We start from the raw sequence: 20,365 nt of genomic DNA, 5'->3' as shown, positions 1-20,365 counted from the left end.
ATGTTTAAACTCTGTTGGGAGCTTCTGTGTAACACCGACAGCTTATGGGTCAAGTGTCCCAAGGCTAAATACAAATGTGACAAGGGACGGGAAATTCTCATCCTCAAGAAAACTTCCCAATCTAGAACTTTGAAAGGGATCGTGGAGGTGTGGGACAATTTCTTTAGAGGCAAGAGGAAGAAAATTGTTAGTGGTCGTGATATTAGTTTTTGGTGGGACAATTGGACTAATCTTGATCAACCACTCATAGCTTATACCACCAATTCAAGAACTATTGGTGATCCAAGAGCTTCGGTAAGATGGTTGGATACTTACAGATAGTTGGTCACCTCGGTTGGTAAGTTCTCTACTAAGTTTGCTTATGAGTTCATTCAGCGATTGGAAACTAACCTGATTGATTTGAGATGGGACAAGTTCTAGCATTGGCTTATTCTTGAGAAAATGAAAATGTTCCTATGACAAGTATCAGGGCTAAGAGAGGATATACTGAGAGTAATCTTTGCCTGTTTGAGTGTGGAAGTGAGGAAGATTCTTTACATATCTTGCTTGACTGTGAGAGAGCAAAAAACTGTTTGGGGTGTTTTGATTAACCCTAACATGTGCCAAAGGTTTTTTTCGTGATAATTTGCAGAGATGGCTTAAGTGGAATTCACATCATAATCCGGCAATTCCAGATTTACACAGTGGCCATGGGTCAAGATCTTTGGAGTTGTAAACAGGTCTTTGAAAATTGCTCTCCCTCAACAACTGAAATCAAGCACCGATGCTTAGCTTTGTTGATCGAGGACACGGCTTATTCTTGAGAAAATGAAAATGTTCCTATGACAAGTATCAGGGCTAAGAGAGGATATACTGAGAGTAATCTTTGCCTGTTTGAGTGTGGAAGTGAGGAAGATTCTTTACATATCTTGCTTGACTGTGAGCGAGCAAAAAACTGTTTGGGGTGTTTTGATTAACCCTAACATGTGCCAAAGGTTTTTTTCGTGATAATTTGCAGAGATGGCTTAAGTGGAATTCACATCATAATCCGGCAATTCCAGATTTACACAGTGGCCATGGGTCAAGATCTTTGGAGTTGTAAACAGGTCTTTGAAAATTGCTCTCCCTCAACAACTGAAATCAAGCACCGATGCTTAGCTTTGTTGATCGAGGACACGGCTTATTCTTGAGAAAATGAAAATGTTCCTATGACAAGTATCAGGGCTAAGAGAGGATATACTGAGAGTAATCTTTGCCTGTTTGAGTGTGGAAGTGAGGAAGATTCTTTACATATCTTGCTTGACTGTGAGCGAGCAAAAAACTGTTTGGGGTGTTTTGATTAACCCTAACATGTGCCAAAGTTTTTTTCGTGATAATTTGCAGAGATGGCTTAAGTGGAATTCACATCATAATCCGGCAATTCCAGATTTACACAGTGGCCATGGGTCAAGATCTTTGGAGTTGTAAACAGGTCTTTGAAAATTGCTCTCCCTCAACAACTGAAATCAAGCACCGATGCTTAGCTTTGTTGATCGAGGACACCATTAATGGGAAGCTAAAGAGCAGAATTTTTCACTCGCTAGAGGATCCCCAGATTCATTGGAGTCCCCCGAGGGCCGACAGAAGGTAACATCAGGATAGTTGCAGAAGGATCATACAGTCCGATGATTTCCTATGCCTTTGTTCCTTTTGCTGTTGTAGTTAATATTGTTAATTAGGTAACTTTGTTCCCTTAAGCTTAGGCTTGCCTTATGTGACTTAGAAGCTCGAATATTATTATTATTATTTTTTTAGAAAAAAGGGAGTGCACCCGCACTTGGCTTATGTACTCTACAAATTTTATTTTAATTAATAGTAATATATATAATTTTTAATTTATATTGATTGAAATGAAACAAGAATATCAATCAATTTCATTAAAATAGACAAGATTGAATAAAATGATAATAACTAGAGTATCTTCTAACATTTGCATAAAACTTGACAATAATCTTTAAGAATATTGAAGACATGCTCCATCATACTAGTGAAAAAAATATATTTAAGAATAGTCTGATAAACAATTTATTAGCTTTAACAATAATTCAAATTATTTAATATTTTTAAATATTGCAAGAATTTCATAAAATGGAAAATATTTTAAAGTAGAAGTGGGATATGATAATCTCTTCTCTCTCTCTCTCTCTCTCTCTCTCTAATATTTCAAGGTATGTACAATAGGTAGCCATGAGATTAATTTATTGAGAAATTTGAAGGCCATTTAAAGGGCTATCCTTTCCCAAGATACACACTGTTTTTGGTGGTTTTTTGGTGTGTAGGCACGTCAGAGGAGCGTATTTTCAAAAAGTGTGATATTCTTTACTTCTAAAATCAAATGGTGAGTTTTGAGATTTTTTACCATAAATTTCCCAAATACAAGTGCTTAAAAATAAAGTGAATGAAGAAATAAAGATCGAGAAACATGCAAGATTTGCATTGTGAGAGTGGCCATCATATTGATAATGATAAAAAGAAAATTATAGAAAATAAAATATGGAAAACTAAAAGGAAAAGCACTGGCGCACTGTTTTTGCTCTTTCGTTAGGAATTAGAGTTCTACCAGTTGTTGGAGAATTCAATTCTCGCTACTGGATGCGTGGCACGCTAAGGGCGATGTGTCCAATCTACTGAAGGATAAAAGGAGTCACTTTGGGCGAAGTAAAGGATGGCATAGAGTCAAGGTTTTTGCACTTGGTAAGTGTTTAGAGAGATTGTCTGAATAGTTGTGTGTAGTGTCGAAGAGAGGTCTGGTATGTGTGTGACTTCTTTCCTTTATAGACATCAAGTGGCAGTTTTTTCTATGCTTCATTCTGCACTTGTTTAAGGCCACTAGCTATAGTTTTCTTCATAACTTCCTCAACTCTTGCTTTTTGAAAAGCTGCATTGCTTGGCCAAGTCTACCTTTCAACCACCTTTTTTGTAGAAGTTTTAAGTAAGCTTTGGGCCAAAATGACTCTTTTTAGTCCAAATGGTTGGGCTTGGGGCCAAAATTAGATTTTTGCCTAAATAATGCCTCTTGCATACAAAGTTGGCTGAGTTCGTCACAAGTTGAGTTTGTATGGATACTTAATTGTTCTATCTTTTATACATTCGTAATGCATGCGGTATGGAACTTGGGGACCTAGCTCTTTTTAATCAAAGTTTCAAGTGACTGTTTTACTTAAGAAGCTAGCTCATTCTCAATGATGGGCTTCGGGTGTCAATCTTACTCTCTATTTGATCCTAAAAGCATATAGCTTGCCTCTAATTTATCAGCCATTAGGTGCTATCAAGTAGTTTCTCCCTAAGCTCTTCATCTGTATTTGGCCCTAAAGGCCATAAGTTGGCCTCTAACTCATAATCTTTACAGGGTTCATTCTTGGAGTCATCAAAAAAATGCCCCTTGAGCTCTTTAGATAAGCTTGGTTCTAAAGGCCAAGAGTTAGCTTCAAGCTCATTGTCCTTGTAGAGCTCATCCTTGGGGTTATAAGAGGAGTGCCTCTCGAGCTCTTTAGATATACTTGGTTCTAAAGGCTATGAGTTGGCCTCAGTCTTATTGCCCTCGTAGAGCTCGTCATCAAAGCTGTTAGACAAATGCCCCTTGAGTACTTCGAATATACTCTTGAAGAACTCGAGATACATGGTGATGCTTAGCCTAAAAGGCTCTGGGATACCTACTTGATGCTCTATGTTGTATTGTGAGGTTCCTAGTATTTGTTCAAGTCTCAATATACGGCTAGATAGTGGGTATGCACCTTAGAGCTCTTCTTATTATACTCATTTTTGAATTATAATGGAGTTGACAAGTGTACTATGCCTGCAATATCACATTCTAGATCCTAAGATCCAATATAATTTTACCATTATTATTCAATTCGAGGGTGTGCTTCCATACTAATTCCATAAGGATGTGGTCTCGTTCTAATTAGAACCATGACTCTTTTAGAGTGTGGATCATTGGTGTGCAGATTGCTAGAGCATGATTCTTTAAGTATTCTAGTTCCTAGTTCACTAATTCCATTGGTGTGTCATTCCGTAGCTTTGTTGGAGTGTTGATCTTTAGAGTGTGGTTTTCTTGGTATTTTGGTTCCTAGATTTGACATTTACTCTACTTTACTGCTCAATTGAACTTAGTTTTGGATTTATTTGCATGCTTTATATGATAGATCTATGGTATCATGTTTTATTGTTGATCTTGATATGATATGGCCTCAGATCTAATTCTATGATGATATTTGCCTGTGGATTATAGTAAGGCCTGTGATTTTATGTGCTTTTGAGACTTTGAAGTAGTTGATTGGTATTGCCAAAGAACATGAGAGGAAAAGAAACTAATGTAAAAGTACTTGTCTTTTTGTTATGTTTTATGTGGGATTTAGGATTATTTCATTTTATTACTGCCTTAAAGTTTCTTAGTTCATGTTACAAAATGCATGATCACATCACTTCTTGGTATTATAGTGTTGAGATCATTTTTTATCACTTTGCGATGGACTGTGCTAGCACCTTCCATCTTGTCTTTGAACAAACAAGAAACACATGTTGATAACTTGATATAATAGTTAACATGTAAGTTGATGTGCTATATGAGTTATGATTTCACTTTGTGAATGAATTACAACTGCTTACTTTTGTGGTGTTTAAATGATGGCTCTTGTAAAAGTATTCTATAAGGAGTTGGAATTTTCTAGAAACTTCCTATCAATATTCTTCTTTAAAATGGAAACTAAAATTGAACAGTTTGGTCATTTATGATAATCTTTCTTAAAATTTCCAAAGTATGTTTTCAAAGTTCCATTCTTTATGCTTTGATTGTTTGCTAGGATTTTAGGGCTTATATATTGAGAATGAAAATCTAGAATATGGATAAAAATGCTCAGACTTGTGATTCAAGCTAGCTCCCTTCATTACTATATGTAGTACAAGATGGTCGCAATTATATTACAATGATGCCGATACAATCCTGACACATAGAGAGAGAATGTATGGAGAATATACAAATATCTATAATTAAAACTTAATTACATTCTCCAACGTTCCCACCTCAAATGGGAATGGGTAACAATCATTCCAAGCTTGCTTTTACAAGTTGAAAATTAAGAAAAAGCTAAGGCTTTAATGAAACAATCTACAAGCTGATATTGTGAAGGAACATATCTCACATTAAGAGTTCTAGCCAATACTTAATCTTTGACAAAATGCAAATCAATTTCTATATGTTTTGTGCTGGCACGTTAAATTGGATTAGTAGTCAAAGCATTGGCACTAACATTATCACACCACACAAGAGAAGGCCTTCTAGAAAAAGCACCCTAACTTATATAAAAGATAACAAAGCCAATTAACTTTAGATATTGTATCTATTAAGGCTTTATATTCAGGCTCTATACTTGATCTTGACACAACAAGTTGTTTCCTAAAAGCCCATATAACTAAAGTATTCTTTAAATAAATGCAAAATCCAGCCATTGATCTTCTATCATCAACATACATAGCCCAATCAACATCAGTGAAGGCATCAACACTCAAATATACAAATGGTTTTGTAAACAATCCTAAGCTATAAGTCCCTTTAAGGCACCTTAATATCCTTCTAATAGCTTAATAATGAACATTGGTGGGTTTAGACATAAATTGACTTAGCTTATTCTTGAATAAGCTACATCTAGCCTTATGGTGGTGAGATATTGTAAGGCTCCAATGGCTTGACAATATTTGGTTGCATCACCTAATAGTTATCCATCATTAATAGAGATCTGCCTATAAGTTACCATAAGTGTACTCACAGTTGTAACATCAAACACATAAAATTTATTTAATATGTCAAGAACATATCTTGCTTGACTAAAAAATAATCTAGACTTATCACAAAAGACTTCACTTCTAAGAAAATAATGAATAGGGCATAAGTCTTTTAGTAAAACAAGCTATTGAGCTTCTGAATGAAAAAAATTCAAGTAAGCTAATCAAGATATCATCCACATATTTGTGTAATCAAACCCAAGAGTTTGTTGAGTCCCGTTCGCAATGAGTTTGGCTTTGTGCTTCAACAAAGAACTATCAACCTTAAACTTGGTCTTGAAGACCCATTGATAATCAATCACCTTCTTTGATTGATCATATGGAACAAGTTGTCAGGTTTGATTTCTTTAAACGGCTTTAAATTTTTCCACCATAGCTTGTTAGTAGTGAGGAGTAGTGAGTGCTTCACGTACATAATTAGATTCAACAAGTTGATGAAGAGAAGTTGGATCCTCTGAAGTTAAAAACCCAAAAATGGGTATTTGGGCTTGAATATGCCTCGTTTATCCTAAGTCTCCATTTGATGAATGTAAACATCAACATTAATAATCACGTAAGGAACCATTAGTGATGAAGTAGAGTCAAGTAATGACATGGCATGCATTGGTGAAACTTGCTTGGAGGATGATGAAAGACCTTAATTTTGATTAAAGACAAAATCAGAAGATAGTTATAAAAAATTATAGATGGTGAGGCCATTCTCAGAAATGGAAATAGAGGAACAGAGTCATGTGAATCATGATACAACAATGAGGAAGGCTCTGTATTAGTGCTAGTTGAAGAAATTTTGATTGGAACAGAGAAGGTTTCAACTGTCTCTAGAGCTCTTTGATTAATAAATTTGGTAGCAAAAGAAAACACATAAGCATCAAACACAACATGACAGGAAACATATATTCATTTAGTCAAGCTTAGGTATTATATTATAACACCCTAAATTTTTTTTCTTCAAACAATTAAATTAACCATGGTAGAAAAATATCTATCATGATAAATAAAAGTCAATTGGTCCTGTTTTTTAAAATAATTATGTAACTTGAAACACTACCATGATGGAAGAGGGGCTACCATGATAGAAAATGATAAAATATATGTTTATAAATATTGCACCTTTTTAAAATGACTATCATAAGGGAAAAATGTTCTAACATGTTAGAAACAATTAAGTTAGATAAATAAATACTACCATAGTAAATAGAACTAAACTTCTTAAATTTTCATTTTCAACATTTGAAATCCCAAATATTTATAAAACAAAACAAGTGTGAAATGCCCATATGATCCCAATAACATGATAAACAAAATAAAATAGGAAAAATATAAATAGTTATATATTTTAAAATCTTATAACCACTTATCAACCTTTCCAAATAACACAAAATAATTTTTGTTACTACTTATACCTACCTATAACCATAGTTGGGTTACAACTACCAAATAAATTTATATCAGTAAAACCATTATAAAAGCATATAACATTTGGCTTTGGTTTGCACAACACAACCTCTCAAATAAATTTTAACATCTCATATGCCATTAGGCCAAGATCATATTTTTCCAACTTTATATTTCCAACAAGTGCAAACCATAAATCTTTAAACAAAATAGACAACTTAATCAATTTCCAAAATAAGCCAAATATATGACCTCATAATCATGCTATTTCAAACCATCTAAAATAAACTAGACATTAAGGTTACAATCATTCAAAGTATACCAAAACAGAAATAGTTTGAAGGACATGATTATAATATTACATATTTTTGATAAAAAAAACCCTAGCATTAGTAATATAACATCATTAAAATCATAAACCAAAATACCGAAAGAGATAGTGAATTCACACCACTAAACCTCAGGGACTCTTCCAAGCACCACACTTCACTCCTCTTTTGAAAATTATTAATTACATAATAAGACTTAAAAGTCCCAATAATCAATGCTAATTTATGATAATGTATACAAACAGTTATATGTGTTTGTTAAGTATGGTAATAACAATTATATAATTTTAACAAAATGGAAGAAATATTGTAATGCATGACAAACAACCATCTTTATCTTTTTCTATTAATCTTGAGCCATAACTCTCACTCAGTGCTAAATCACCTGACCAAAGGTAGACTAATTTGAAGCCTTACAATTTACCTATTGGGCCTTCAATATGAGCGTACCATATAGCACAAAAATGCAACAAGAAATCTCCTAACACTTGCTACAAGAGTCAAACAATTTACACATCGACAATGTACAAATATATAACATTTTAATCTTTACAATTTTCTTATTTTCACTAATATTACAACATAACATCCCACATGGCAAAAACATTTAAAAATACATTTTCACAATTCTACAATTTTTTGTATAAATATAACAAAATAATTTCTCAACAACAATTTATAAATTTTCTCAATAATCACACAAATTATAGTAAGTAACACTAATCATAAGTTAAAGCATGATTACCTTATGGCTTTATCAAAAATTATCCCTACAACTTCTTTCCCACTAAACCTTCACCAATAATACAATCTACACATAACATTTTATTTTATAAATATTAGTTTCAATTACTAAAACTAATAAAAACAACTTTAAGAATAAAGTTAGAGAGTATAATATAATTTTTAATCCCATTATTAATACTAGTCTAAGATTAGTGCCCTCAAGTAAAAATTCTAACTCCTATTCTAATCGTCAATAAATATCAATAAGCTAAAATCAATTTTTAAATGAATTTTTTTATCAAAATTTCTCTTTTTATTTCATAAATTCGCACCTAAAATATCCAAAAATTACAAACTTAGTCTCAAGTCTATAATCTATATTTATAGCCATAATAATTTATTTTCTCATCCTAAATAATCATCTAAACATTACAAATCATATATTTTTAGATTAAACAAAAATCTACCCACAATAGTTTAGAGTTTAACTTATAAGCCTCAAATTCAAACTTCATCAACAAAATAATACTCTAGATAATTTATTATACTACCTACAGCCTCAACAACAACATTTATTTGCAAAAAAATTCATCTTCCTTTCAAGCCCTAGGTTTGCCACTTCTAAGAAATTAGCAACTAGGGAGGATAAGCAACCAAGAAAAAAAAATTAGAACACTTACATAATTTAAAAAAGTTTGAAATCATGCCCAAAATATCGTATTATGGAGCATGATCATTGAAAATCTCTAAAACTCTCTCCCCTATCACGAGCTCACGGCACCATTGTAGAGAAGAGGAAGGAAACAAAATGGGAAAATTAAATAAGGGTGTTATGTGTTATTTAAAAAAACATGGTGTGGCCATGCTCTCTCCCCCCTTTCTTACTTTCCTTCCTCTTTTTTTTTTATACACCTACACACATAGGCATACAACGCCAATAGATATAAATCCATTCTCCCTAGAATTGTTTTCTCAGGGTATGATTCTATTTGTTGTGCTGATTTGTTGGCTAGGAACACACATATGGTTGAGAAAGGATAGAGTCTCCTACTTCACATATCGACTTTTTGTCAAGAAATTATGGCTAGTGATATGAGCTTATGCTCTAACCATTAGGGTTTTTTTTTTGTTATTTCTGTTTCTCTCAAGCTTTGGCTTGCCAATTGTATTAAAAAAAAAAAATAAATCCATTCTTCCACCCCCTTCTCTCTCCCCCCTTTATAATAACAACAATAATAGTAGTAGTAATAATAATAATATTTTCTAAAAATGTCAACATAGAATTTTATCTTAAATTAGCTCCAATAATCATCTTTTAATTAATTTACTTACCTATAAATATTCTCCAAAATTTCCTTTAGCCCAAATTAATTATTAAAATTTAAATTGAGATATTACACATATCTCTTTTGCTATGATGCATAGCTAAGAAAAACACATTTCTAACTTTGAAATTGAAACTTATGATCATTGCATGGTTTGAGACATGGGCATCATGGACACCTAAAAGGCTTTAAGCTTTTGTAATCCATTTCTGTTTTGAATAACAAAAACAAAGGTGTTTGATTGTTAAGAACATGTGTGGGCATTCGATTGATTAAGAACATAGCTATCTAAAAGGCTTCAACCTGGTACGTAAGAGGCATATGAGCTTGTGCAAGTAATGACAAACCATTCTCAACTGTGTATCTATGTTTACTTTTGGCTTATCCATTTTGTTGGGAGGTATAGGGACATGTATACCATAGATCAATAGCATGCTCTTGAGAAATAGACATAAAAGGCTTATATTTAGTGCCCATCTCACTTTGGATGCTCTTAATTTTTCTACAAAATTAATTCTCAACTAGATTCTTAAAATGGTTAAACATTGAGATTGCTTCTCCTTTATGTTTAGGAGGATATAGCCAAGTGTTTTGACTAAAGTCATCAATAAAAATGTAAAACCAATGGCCATGAACTAATTGAATTGGAGAGGAACCCCAAAGATTTGTATGAATTAGGTCTAATGGTGTTGATGCATAAAGAAAAACAAGCTTTAAGTAAAAATACTTAGCAAAATGAACTTCAAGAATTTTGGCATCACAAGAGAAATAAATGTCTGCCTGAGTCAAAAAATGGCAAACGCTTTGATCTCTAGAGTTGACAAGCCTAACAAAAATATTTCTCAATAGACTTAACAAGCATATTAAGACCTAATTTGTCTTACAAAAACATTTATTTAAATTTATCTTAAGACCTTGCCATCCGACATTCTATTTGAGCAGTTGAAGTGTCCACACGAAGCTCTTTGAGCCCTCTAACTATGGCAGATCTCACACTCAAACAATCATCCATTAAAAAGATGAACTTAAACCCAAAATGGTTGGTTTTCACCTCAAAACACATTCAAAAGTGTCCAACTCACAATGCCAAATGCCATTACCCCCAAAGACACTTTGAACATCTTAAATGGACCACATAATATAACAATTCATTCATATCACACAAGTAAGCAATCACACTCAAAATAAACACCAAACTCTCATTTGATATAACACAAAGGGGTGAATTAAATTTAACACACATATCAATTTGGTCATTTTGGTATATAAAGCACTTCAAGTATATTACTTGTAATTGTAACTTAGCCAAGCACACATACTTAATCCACAACATCAACCTTGGACCAAGATACATTAACTTATCACAAATTCATACAAGGAAACCAAATAATGTCATGTTTCTAAGTTGACATTATGTAATGGAAAATATTCATTACAATACCCAAATAGAAGAAAAGGAAGAGCTATACAACTATTGCTCTTTATTCTTTAGTTGCCCCTTCCTTTCCCTTGCCCTTACCAAAAGTCCTCACTTGTAAAATATGATCACGAGGTGAGATAAACATCTCAGTAATAGAATAATTCACTACTATTAATTAGCATGCAAAACCATAAGAGAATAATGCTATTAAACAGTAAAATATACTTTTAGCAAAGTTTCAGATAATCTTTTTTCATTTCTACTATAGCATATTCAACAATTCCTTTTTAATGAATGCAAGTCATTTACTACTAGCATAATCATTTTATCATCTGAGCCTCCATATCACCCTGATTGAAACTATAGTTCTTGGACCAAGTGCACATTCACAAAGGCTCGAGCTCGCCTTCAGTGATAGGATCACCTGGCCAAAGGTATCTTATCTCACTTTCAGACTAGGTCTTTCCCTTTTTGTGCACGAATTGGGGTGTCATTACTCCAACATAATATCACTTATGCTAAGGAGTATCACTCTCCAATGCTATATCCCACATAGATACTAAGGAGAAAATCTCCAACATCATGCCTCACTAGACACTAAGAAAGATACATGTTATATGGGCTTCTACTACTCCTTCTTATGGGTAAACTCTTACCCTATAACATGATCATGCTCACACTCATCATATATAACACATATACATTTTAAATTTCTCAACCAGTCTATATAAAACTTCCATCATTTCAATTATTGCAATTCGTTTAACATGCACAAAAATTACATTTCATAATATGAAAGGTTATCAAATCTCATGTTTAAATATCAAATCTCATGTTTAAATTAACATATCTACTCACAATAGTTTTAAGCAATATAATCAAATAGTGTAAATTATTTTGTTACCTCAACCCTTTGTCACACAAAAGGGTTACCATGGCTCAATGTTAGCTCTACATGTCCTTTATGCATAATAAGCTCGAGCAAACTCAATTTACACAATCAAGTTACAATCATCAATTATCACTCTGGATAACCCCAAATTTACTAGTTATAAGTACCCATAACACTCAAATTTCTTTTCTAATAATATCAATCATTCCCAACACTTTAAACCATCTTACTAAACATCCTAACTCACCAAAATTACTAGCCAATCCCTATATTATCTCCAAATCTCTAGACATGCCTAGGGTTTCGTCCAAACCCTCAACAAATTTTCAATCACCATAAAATTCATAAACTTAGGGTTAAATGTTTGATTTAACTCTCCAAAACCTTAAATAAGCCAATGGATTTGGTCTAAACCTAAGAAAATCAAAATCAAAACTCCCCATTGCCCTATAAGTCCAAATTTTTGCATAATGAGGAAAGAAAGAATGTGAAACTTATCCAATAATGATTCAAGTTCCAAATGCTTCCAATATGACCTAAGGATCATGCCCTAGCAGAACACAAGCTCTTCTTCATTACTCTCTCATCATCTCTCTTTCTTTCTTTTGTTTTTAATTTATTTTTGCATCTGATAAGTACTAATTTTTGCACATGCACCGTGGTGCATTGACATATCTGCTGCGGCACATAGCACAGAAAGTCTCACAAAAATTTAAACTCCCTTTCGTGCCATGGCTTGTTCTAGCAATGTCAAGGATGTGACGATTTTTCTTTTTCATAATTCCATTTTGTTAAGGATTGTAAGGGTATGTGCTTTTATGAATGATTCCATGATCTTCAAGGAAAGTGGAGAGATTTTTGTTGAAATATGCAGTGCCATTATCATTTTGAAGGATTTAAATATTAGTGTAAAATTGCGTTCAAATCATTTTGTAAAAAGCAATAAAAGTTTGATAACTTTAGTTTTATCTTTTAGGAGGAAAATCCAAGTTACTCGAGTGTGATCATCAATGAAGGTTATAAACTATTTAGTTTGAGTTCGGTTTGGAGTCTTAAAAGGACCCCACAAATCACTATGGATTGTAGTAAAGGGATGGGATGCATGATATTGAAGGCTAGGAAAGGACAAGCAATGATGTTTAGCATGTTCACAAGAGTCTCAATAAAAAGTAGATGAGTCTTTATTAGAGCACATTTGAAGGAAACACCTGAGACATATAATGAAAATTAGGATGACCTAATCGTTTGTGGCATAACTCTAATTCACTAGACCTAGGGATTACAAGTTTTAATACTCTTAACATCACTTTTATCTAGGTAGCAAAGCCCATCAAACTCTCTAGCACTGTCAATCATCATCCTCATCAATAAATCTTGAAAAATACACTTGAATATGGCAACAGACAGTAAACTATACTTTAACTTAAGAACATGAAGAACCTCATGTAAAGTTAAGGTAGTAGAAATATGAATACTGCCAATACCAGCCACTAAACAATTAGAATTTTCTACAATTGCAACAAGTTGTTTCTTGCATGAGATGTTTGTTGTAAAAAATGTAATATTATTAGTCATATGATCAGATGCACTTGAATCTATAATCCAATAGTTCCCTAAGCACTTACCTTTAATGGTAGATATTGCTTGAGAGAAATTACCTCATTTAACCATAGTTGCAACTGGTTGTTTGTTCCTTTTCATGGCAACAAGCATTTCCAGAATCTTGTTTAGAAAATCATCTTGTGCAAACATGCTAGGTTCCTTGGAAGCTTCAACTATATATCCATGACCTCTACTTTTTTGAGGTTTTCAATCAGGAGGTTTTCCATGTAAATCCTAGCAAGTGTCTTTAGTGTGCCCCACGTTGCTGCAATGATCGCAAGTAAGATGTCCCTTATTATTCTTTTGCTCATTTGAACATACAGCAAGTGCAGAAGATGATTTAGGAAACATAGATCATGCTATAGAGTCCCCTTTCAGCATGATCTTTTGCTGAGATTCTTTCCTTCTTAGTATAGTAAACGCTACTTGAACAGATAGAAGAGGTTCTGTGCTTAAAATTTGCTCTCTAGCATCATTGAACACAACATCTAAACCTACAAGTAACTCATATAATTGCTCCTTTTCTAATTTTTTTTTTTTTTTTGAGATTTGGCAATGCCAGTAAGATGGCACCATGTATCATCACTATTAAGTCTAGTTCTTGCCAAAGATTTTTTTTTTTTTTTTTTTTTGAGATAATACTTACTCAAACTCGACCATTCTAGATAGAGAGTGAGAGTTTTTTATTTTATGTCAAATACTTGAGAGACATTTTCACCATCACTGTAGGCTTCACGAGCGGCTTTCCAAATAGCTTGGGCAATAGAAAGAAACATGAAGCTCTTTTTGATGGTTGGAATCATAGCATTTATAAGCCATGAAGAGAAGGGCATTTTCAGATTTTCACTTGTTCCAAGCCTTGACGTTGGACGTTGGAGGGGTAATAGATTCACCTAAGATAAAACCCAGTTTGACACGACCTTCAAGAGGAGATGTCTCAAGACTAGAAGAGATGACTTGCGCCGACCCATTTGCAGCAAAATCCTCTGTCACCAGCGACATCATTGATTGCAATTTTCTTTGCTCCAGCTGAAGACTCATCTCTGACTCAGTATCTAAAGAAGAATTGTGTTTTCCCTCCTATTGCTTTGATACCAGGAATATAATTGAGGGAAAAATTGATTCTATATTCCTCTGAACCTTTTTGAGGGAATATGTACAAATATAGAGAAGCAAATTAGAAAGATATATGCCTTAAATATTGGGACAGGCCGAGATACAAGGAAGGAGAAAAGATACAACGAATCTAACTAATTAAAACATATTTACAATGCATAAATGATATTTATTTTAAGAATATTAAGTTATTGACAGATACCTATCCCATTTTTCTATGTCCTTTAGAGCTCCGACTTGAACACCATGACTCGTGCCTTAGTTGAGGCTCTTGTCAAAGATTTTGCACTATTCCACAGGTACTAAGTAGCGCAGTAGTGAAGCAGCTGCGATCTAATATCCATGCTTATTGTGTTACAAATCCATCCTACAAGTAGATGATCGACAGCACACTAGTCTTATACTCAGGGTTTGGTTTTCCATCAATGGTAGCCTGAGGAGCAAGCTGACACGTTGAGAGAGAATGTATGGAGAATATACAAATATCTACAGGCCACTTATCCTTATCTACAGTATAACTAATTACATAATTAATACTTAATTACATTCTCTAACATATTGTTTCCAAATATCTTCTTAGCATGTTCCTCGTACTTGAGAGTTTCTTTGTCTGTCTGTCTGTTTTATTATAGAAATTATTTTCTTTCCTTGGAGTTTTGTAGTACCTTGGAGGTAATTTAGTGCCTCGAGCATAAATATTTAGAATTTTATGCAGCAGTATTTCTATTATTTTTTAGTGATAATTTGCTATGAAAAATTATGTTTGGTTCATAAAAAAAATTGATGATACAATCGTTTGCAATCATATCAAAGCCAGTTTTGAATTATATCTGTATGCAATTATTAATGTTCCTGAATGATCAGCCGAATCATCCATTTCCTTTTTGTTGCATGAGATGATTGGTTGCTTCAGGATGCACTGAGCTGGCATCTAGATTAATATAGAAATAGTTTCTCATATTCATATGCAAGAACTGAAGAAAGATGGCACGGTGAAATGTCTCAGTCCAACAGTGATGTCCGTTCTTGGTTTTGCACTGTATACTGATATAATATTTTGGGAAATTTAGGACAAAATTGGATAGGCACGGGTCCCTATGATTGCTAGGGGAGTCAAGCTGGGGCCAGACTAGCCTATAATCCTCCACATGGTTGATATTCATTCCTCCGGCGGCAGATTCTTTGACTGGAGTTAAAATGGAGTTGGTGGATGCTGCAATCCCACTCGTTAAAGGTCTGATTTTTGCTTCTTGTGAAATGTTTGTGAATTTATAAATAACCTTCTGATTGCTAGTGTTGATTTGTTCTGAACCTTTACTTGTTTAAATGATCTTCTAGATTGTGAATTATTTTCAATTTATTTGTTCCAGGTGTTGTTGCTGCAGCTGATGTAGTCGAGGCATGCACTAGAGTCAACATTGCGGCCATGGTTTCCAAGAAAGGATGGCATGAAGAGAAAAGATGTGATGTCAAAAAAAATGCCTCTACGAACGAGCCCAGGCTTCTGCCCTCGTTAAGCATGCTTCTACAAATTGCAAGGCAGTGACGGATTCAAAAATAAAAATTGGTGAGGGCATAATTTATATTTAAAAAATATATTAATATTTTTATAAAAATAATTATAAATAATTGTTATTTTTATTGAGGATATAACATAATAAAATTAAATGTTAAAAAGAATGCATAAAGTAAAAATTATAATAAAATAAAAAATATTTTTTGATGGGATAAATTGTTTAGTCTTTTAGATCACAAATTTTTATATGGGAGAAGTGAATTTTATAAGGAGGCAAGTGAATTTTTTGAAATGATAGGAGCACATGAAATTTTTTAATGAGGGCATACTTTGGGGTTTTGTTATGCAATATTTTCTTGGCCATGCGGTTCCGTCCCTGCTGCAAGGTAACTATTCCATCTGAATTCATCATTTTACAAACCTTTCTCACGGTAATCAATAGCCATTCATTTCTTTGATGCCTTATTCTAAAAGAATTGAAGATTTTTTCGATATTTCTTCAATTATATTATTCTATACAGTGATCAATTGGCATTAAAATCTTTTTTTTTTTTTGTGTTTTCAAACACTGTCCATATATTGATTTCTAAAGGGTAATAATAATAGTAATGAGAGCAATATGATATATGCATGATGCTGTAGTATGACATTTTTCACCATAAAAAAAAAAAAAAAACAGAGAGGGACATTAGAATGAAAATAATTTCAGTTTTACGTAATTGATACAACATTTAAAAGCATTTTAGTTCTTTTATCTTGCAGGTCCTTGTTGTTGCTAACCTTTCCAACACAAATGCATTGATCTTTAAGGAATTTTCACCATCTATTCCTGAGAAAAACATCACTTGTTTGACTAGACTTGACCATAACAGGGCATTGGGCCAAATTTCTGACAGACTGAGTGTTCAAGTTTCTGACGTGAAAAATGTTATCATTTGTGGTAATCATCCATCAACTCAATATCCGGACACCAACCATTCAAAAGTAAAGACCCCATCTGGGGAAAAGCCAATCCGTGAACTTCTTGCTGATGATGTGCGGTACAAGGATAAACTTATATGCTTTAAACTAGCTCCTTCCACTCTCTTTTTTCCGTTTTAGTTTCCCAGTTTTGGATTTGTTGAAGACCAAAAGAATTGAAGCTAGTTTCTTTTTTAAAGGTTGAATGGGGAATTCATAACTACTGTTCAACAACGTGGTGCTGCAATTATTAAAGCTAGGAAGCTTTCAAGTGTTCTATCTGCTGCTTGTGACCACATTCGTGATTTCTTGGAATTCCAGAGGCAGGATAGCATTTACATTATTTTTATTTGAAAATCTGTAAAAGTCTCATGCTTAGCTTTATTTGTCCAATTTAAATACAGGGCACCTGGGCGTCGATGGGAGTATATTCTGATGGTTCTAACAGCATACCTGCTGGGCTAACTTATTCATTCCCTGAATCCCTGTCACTTGCCAAAGTAGCGACTGGAAGATAGTTCAAGGTAAGAGTCTGGTTGCTTTAATAATGCCGTTGATTTTTGGGTCAAGGTGTAATAATTGCTAGACCAACGCGAAATTCTTTTGAATGTCACATGGATATGGATAAGGACAACAGACTTTTTGTCATTTTTTTAATAACTGCTATTATCCCTTGCCACTGCTAGACTTATGCTAACCTGATTTAAAGTTTAAAAAAAAAAAATTGTTGGACACCTTATTTAGAGTTTTCATAATTGCAATGCTAATTAGAATTATGCCTGATGCACCGTAGTTCATGGTGTGTCGTGTGGGCTAGAAGATCTACTCCCTTTCAATCACAGACTGAAAATAGCCGCTTTATGATTATTTTGGTATTGGTATCCGTTCTCTTTACTGCTGCAGCCCATTTGGGAAATAATAATCAATCAAGAATTCCCAATTCTTTGTCAAATGCTAGTTGGGACTATTTGGTGTCCTGGTGTGAGAGATGATAGTTTCTTGAATGACGTCTCGCTTCAACTTCAGCAGTTGGCATTCGCAACTTTTGCAGTTATCCTTTTTTTTTTTTTTTTTTGGTGAAAAATGGATTCATTCATCAAAAGTACTTATGAAAGCCGCACATGGTTTACAAAATACACATTGCGCCACCGAAATTGCAGTTATTTAGCTTTCATTGCTTGTATCTATGATTTTTAAAAGCAGACCGAACTGGCCTTTCTAGTCCAGTTTTCTTGTCCAATCTGAATTTGATTGACCCAGGTTAAAACGGATGACTTGAGATTAACCCTGACAACCTCGCCCAAGTTCGGGTCAGGTGGGTTGATTTTTTTTTTTTTTTTAACTATAACCTGACATCGATTTGGGAGTTAAATTATCAAAAATAAAAAAAAAATAAAAATAAAAAAAGCCAGAAGCCCTATATGAGTCATTTGATCTCTCATGTCTTGTTTGAATTCTAATCTCTGTGCCTCTCAGTCTTGTTCTTGCCTTCGTTCGTTCTTCTTCTTTCGCCCAATGCCAAAAGCCCTCTCAATTTGTTCTCTGCTCTTACCTCTCAGACCTCTTCCTCACCACGAGCAGTCGAGCTTCTTCACGGGCCTCTCCATTGCATCGTCCATTCTTCAAGCTTGGAGGGTCTCGTCCGCTGTCGTCCGTCGTCCCTAAGGTTTTGAAGAGAGAAGCAGCTCGCAGATGAAGAAAGAAGAAGATGGAAGACCAAATGACTAATGTGTAACCCAATGTATGAGGAAAATTCAAAAAGTTGAGGTGATTGTCAGATTGATGTCTACTTCATATTGAAAAAGTAAAAAGTATAGTAATAATTTTTAGGTTAAAAATAGGGACATACAAGTAGATGAGAAAAAATTGTTCCTATATTGTAAATTGTATAGATTTGTATTAGTTTTTTCATAAAATATTTATTATTTATTATATAATAAAAATATATATTATTTTATTATAATTGACTTCATTTTAGTTTGATTTTCGATTTAATCCTATTAAATTCTTGACCTTTGATTTCAATCAGTTAAATAGCTCATCCGATGTTTAATACCTTGCTTGCATCTTAACTTGATTTTCTTTGTTTCTGTCAGGACTTCCCATTGATGAGTTTTCAAGGAATAAAATGGATTTGACATCAGAAGAGCTCTCGGAGGAAAAGGCTTTAGCATTCTCATGCCTTTCTTAGACTGCTTTTCGATTGGTATCATTGTAGTTCTCTTTGTTTCTATGAAGGTAATTTCAATTTTGAATAAGGCAACTTTGTTGACTGCAGAGGAACTGTTTATGGACACAAGAAGCTTCATTTTTTAGTGGAATTTGGACTATTCTAAAGCTTAGTTACCATATTTTGGAACTTTTTCATCTTGTGATGATCTGCCCTCCCTGAGGTGGGGACAGGGAACCAGCAAAGGTTATGATCTCTTCTAACTTTTTTTATTTTTTTAATAAAATATAAAAATTATATATTTTTAACCCCCTCAAATTAGCACATTGTAAAAGCTTTAAGATATTTAGATGAAATTCTCATTTTAATTCTATAGTCTTCTTTTATGCATATATAGTTGGACTATTTCAATAGTTTAAAAATATAGTTATCATAAGATCTGTTTATTTTTAATAAGGTAATATTATAATTGTTTTAAAGTATTGATATCATTTAATTTTACTTTTTTTTTTATATTTGATGAAAGAAATTATGAGAATTATTACTAACAAACTTTATTGAGTACTACAACAAAAATTTTAAGATATATTGAATGTTATGTACTTAATATCTACCCTAAAATCACTTATCCAAAAGTTAAGAGATCATGGCTAAGATATGGGCTTAAAAAAAAAGTACTTTTTTTTAATAATCAAACTATTGAAATTTATTATATGAATGATTTTTACTGCATATGATATAAAATTACTTTTTAAATCTCATGGACATAAAAAATTTGTGACAATTGAGAATTATTATTATATTAATATATTTATTTATTATAATTATTAATTAAAAAAATTAAATATTAAATTCAGTAAGCAAGTAATATATTTTTTATATTGAATAAATTTTAGATCTCAAGAATAAATTTAAATTATTCTATGCTCACAATGAAATCTTCACCAATTTAATGATAATTTCTATTAAGAAAAAATTGTTAAAAATTTTATCATAGATATAATAATTAATTATTCTTATTCTTTGAAAAAATTAATAAGAAAAAATTTAAAAAATAAAGGTATATATTTATTTTTATTATATGTATGTAAAATTAAATATGAATATATATATAT

The 20,365-nt window shown here is 32.9% G+C and overlaps 1 pseudogene; it reads left to right on the top strand.

Annotated features, from left to right (window-relative positions):
* On the top strand, positions 1-19,417 carry LOC129322476 (malate dehydrogenase-like; annotated as a pseudogene).
* Positions 19,418-20,365: the final 948 nt, after the last annotated feature.

The sequence above is a fragment of the Prosopis cineraria genome, unplaced genomic scaffold (assembly GCF_029017545.1).
Source record: "Prosopis cineraria cultivar Desert tree isolate PC_DT_omini unplaced genomic scaffold, ASM2901754v1 PC10, whole genome shotgun sequence".
NCBI classification, from domain to species: domain Eukaryota; kingdom Viridiplantae; phylum Streptophyta; class Magnoliopsida; order Fabales; family Fabaceae; genus Prosopis; species Prosopis cineraria.
This window is presented reverse-complemented; position numbering and strand designations above follow the sequence as displayed.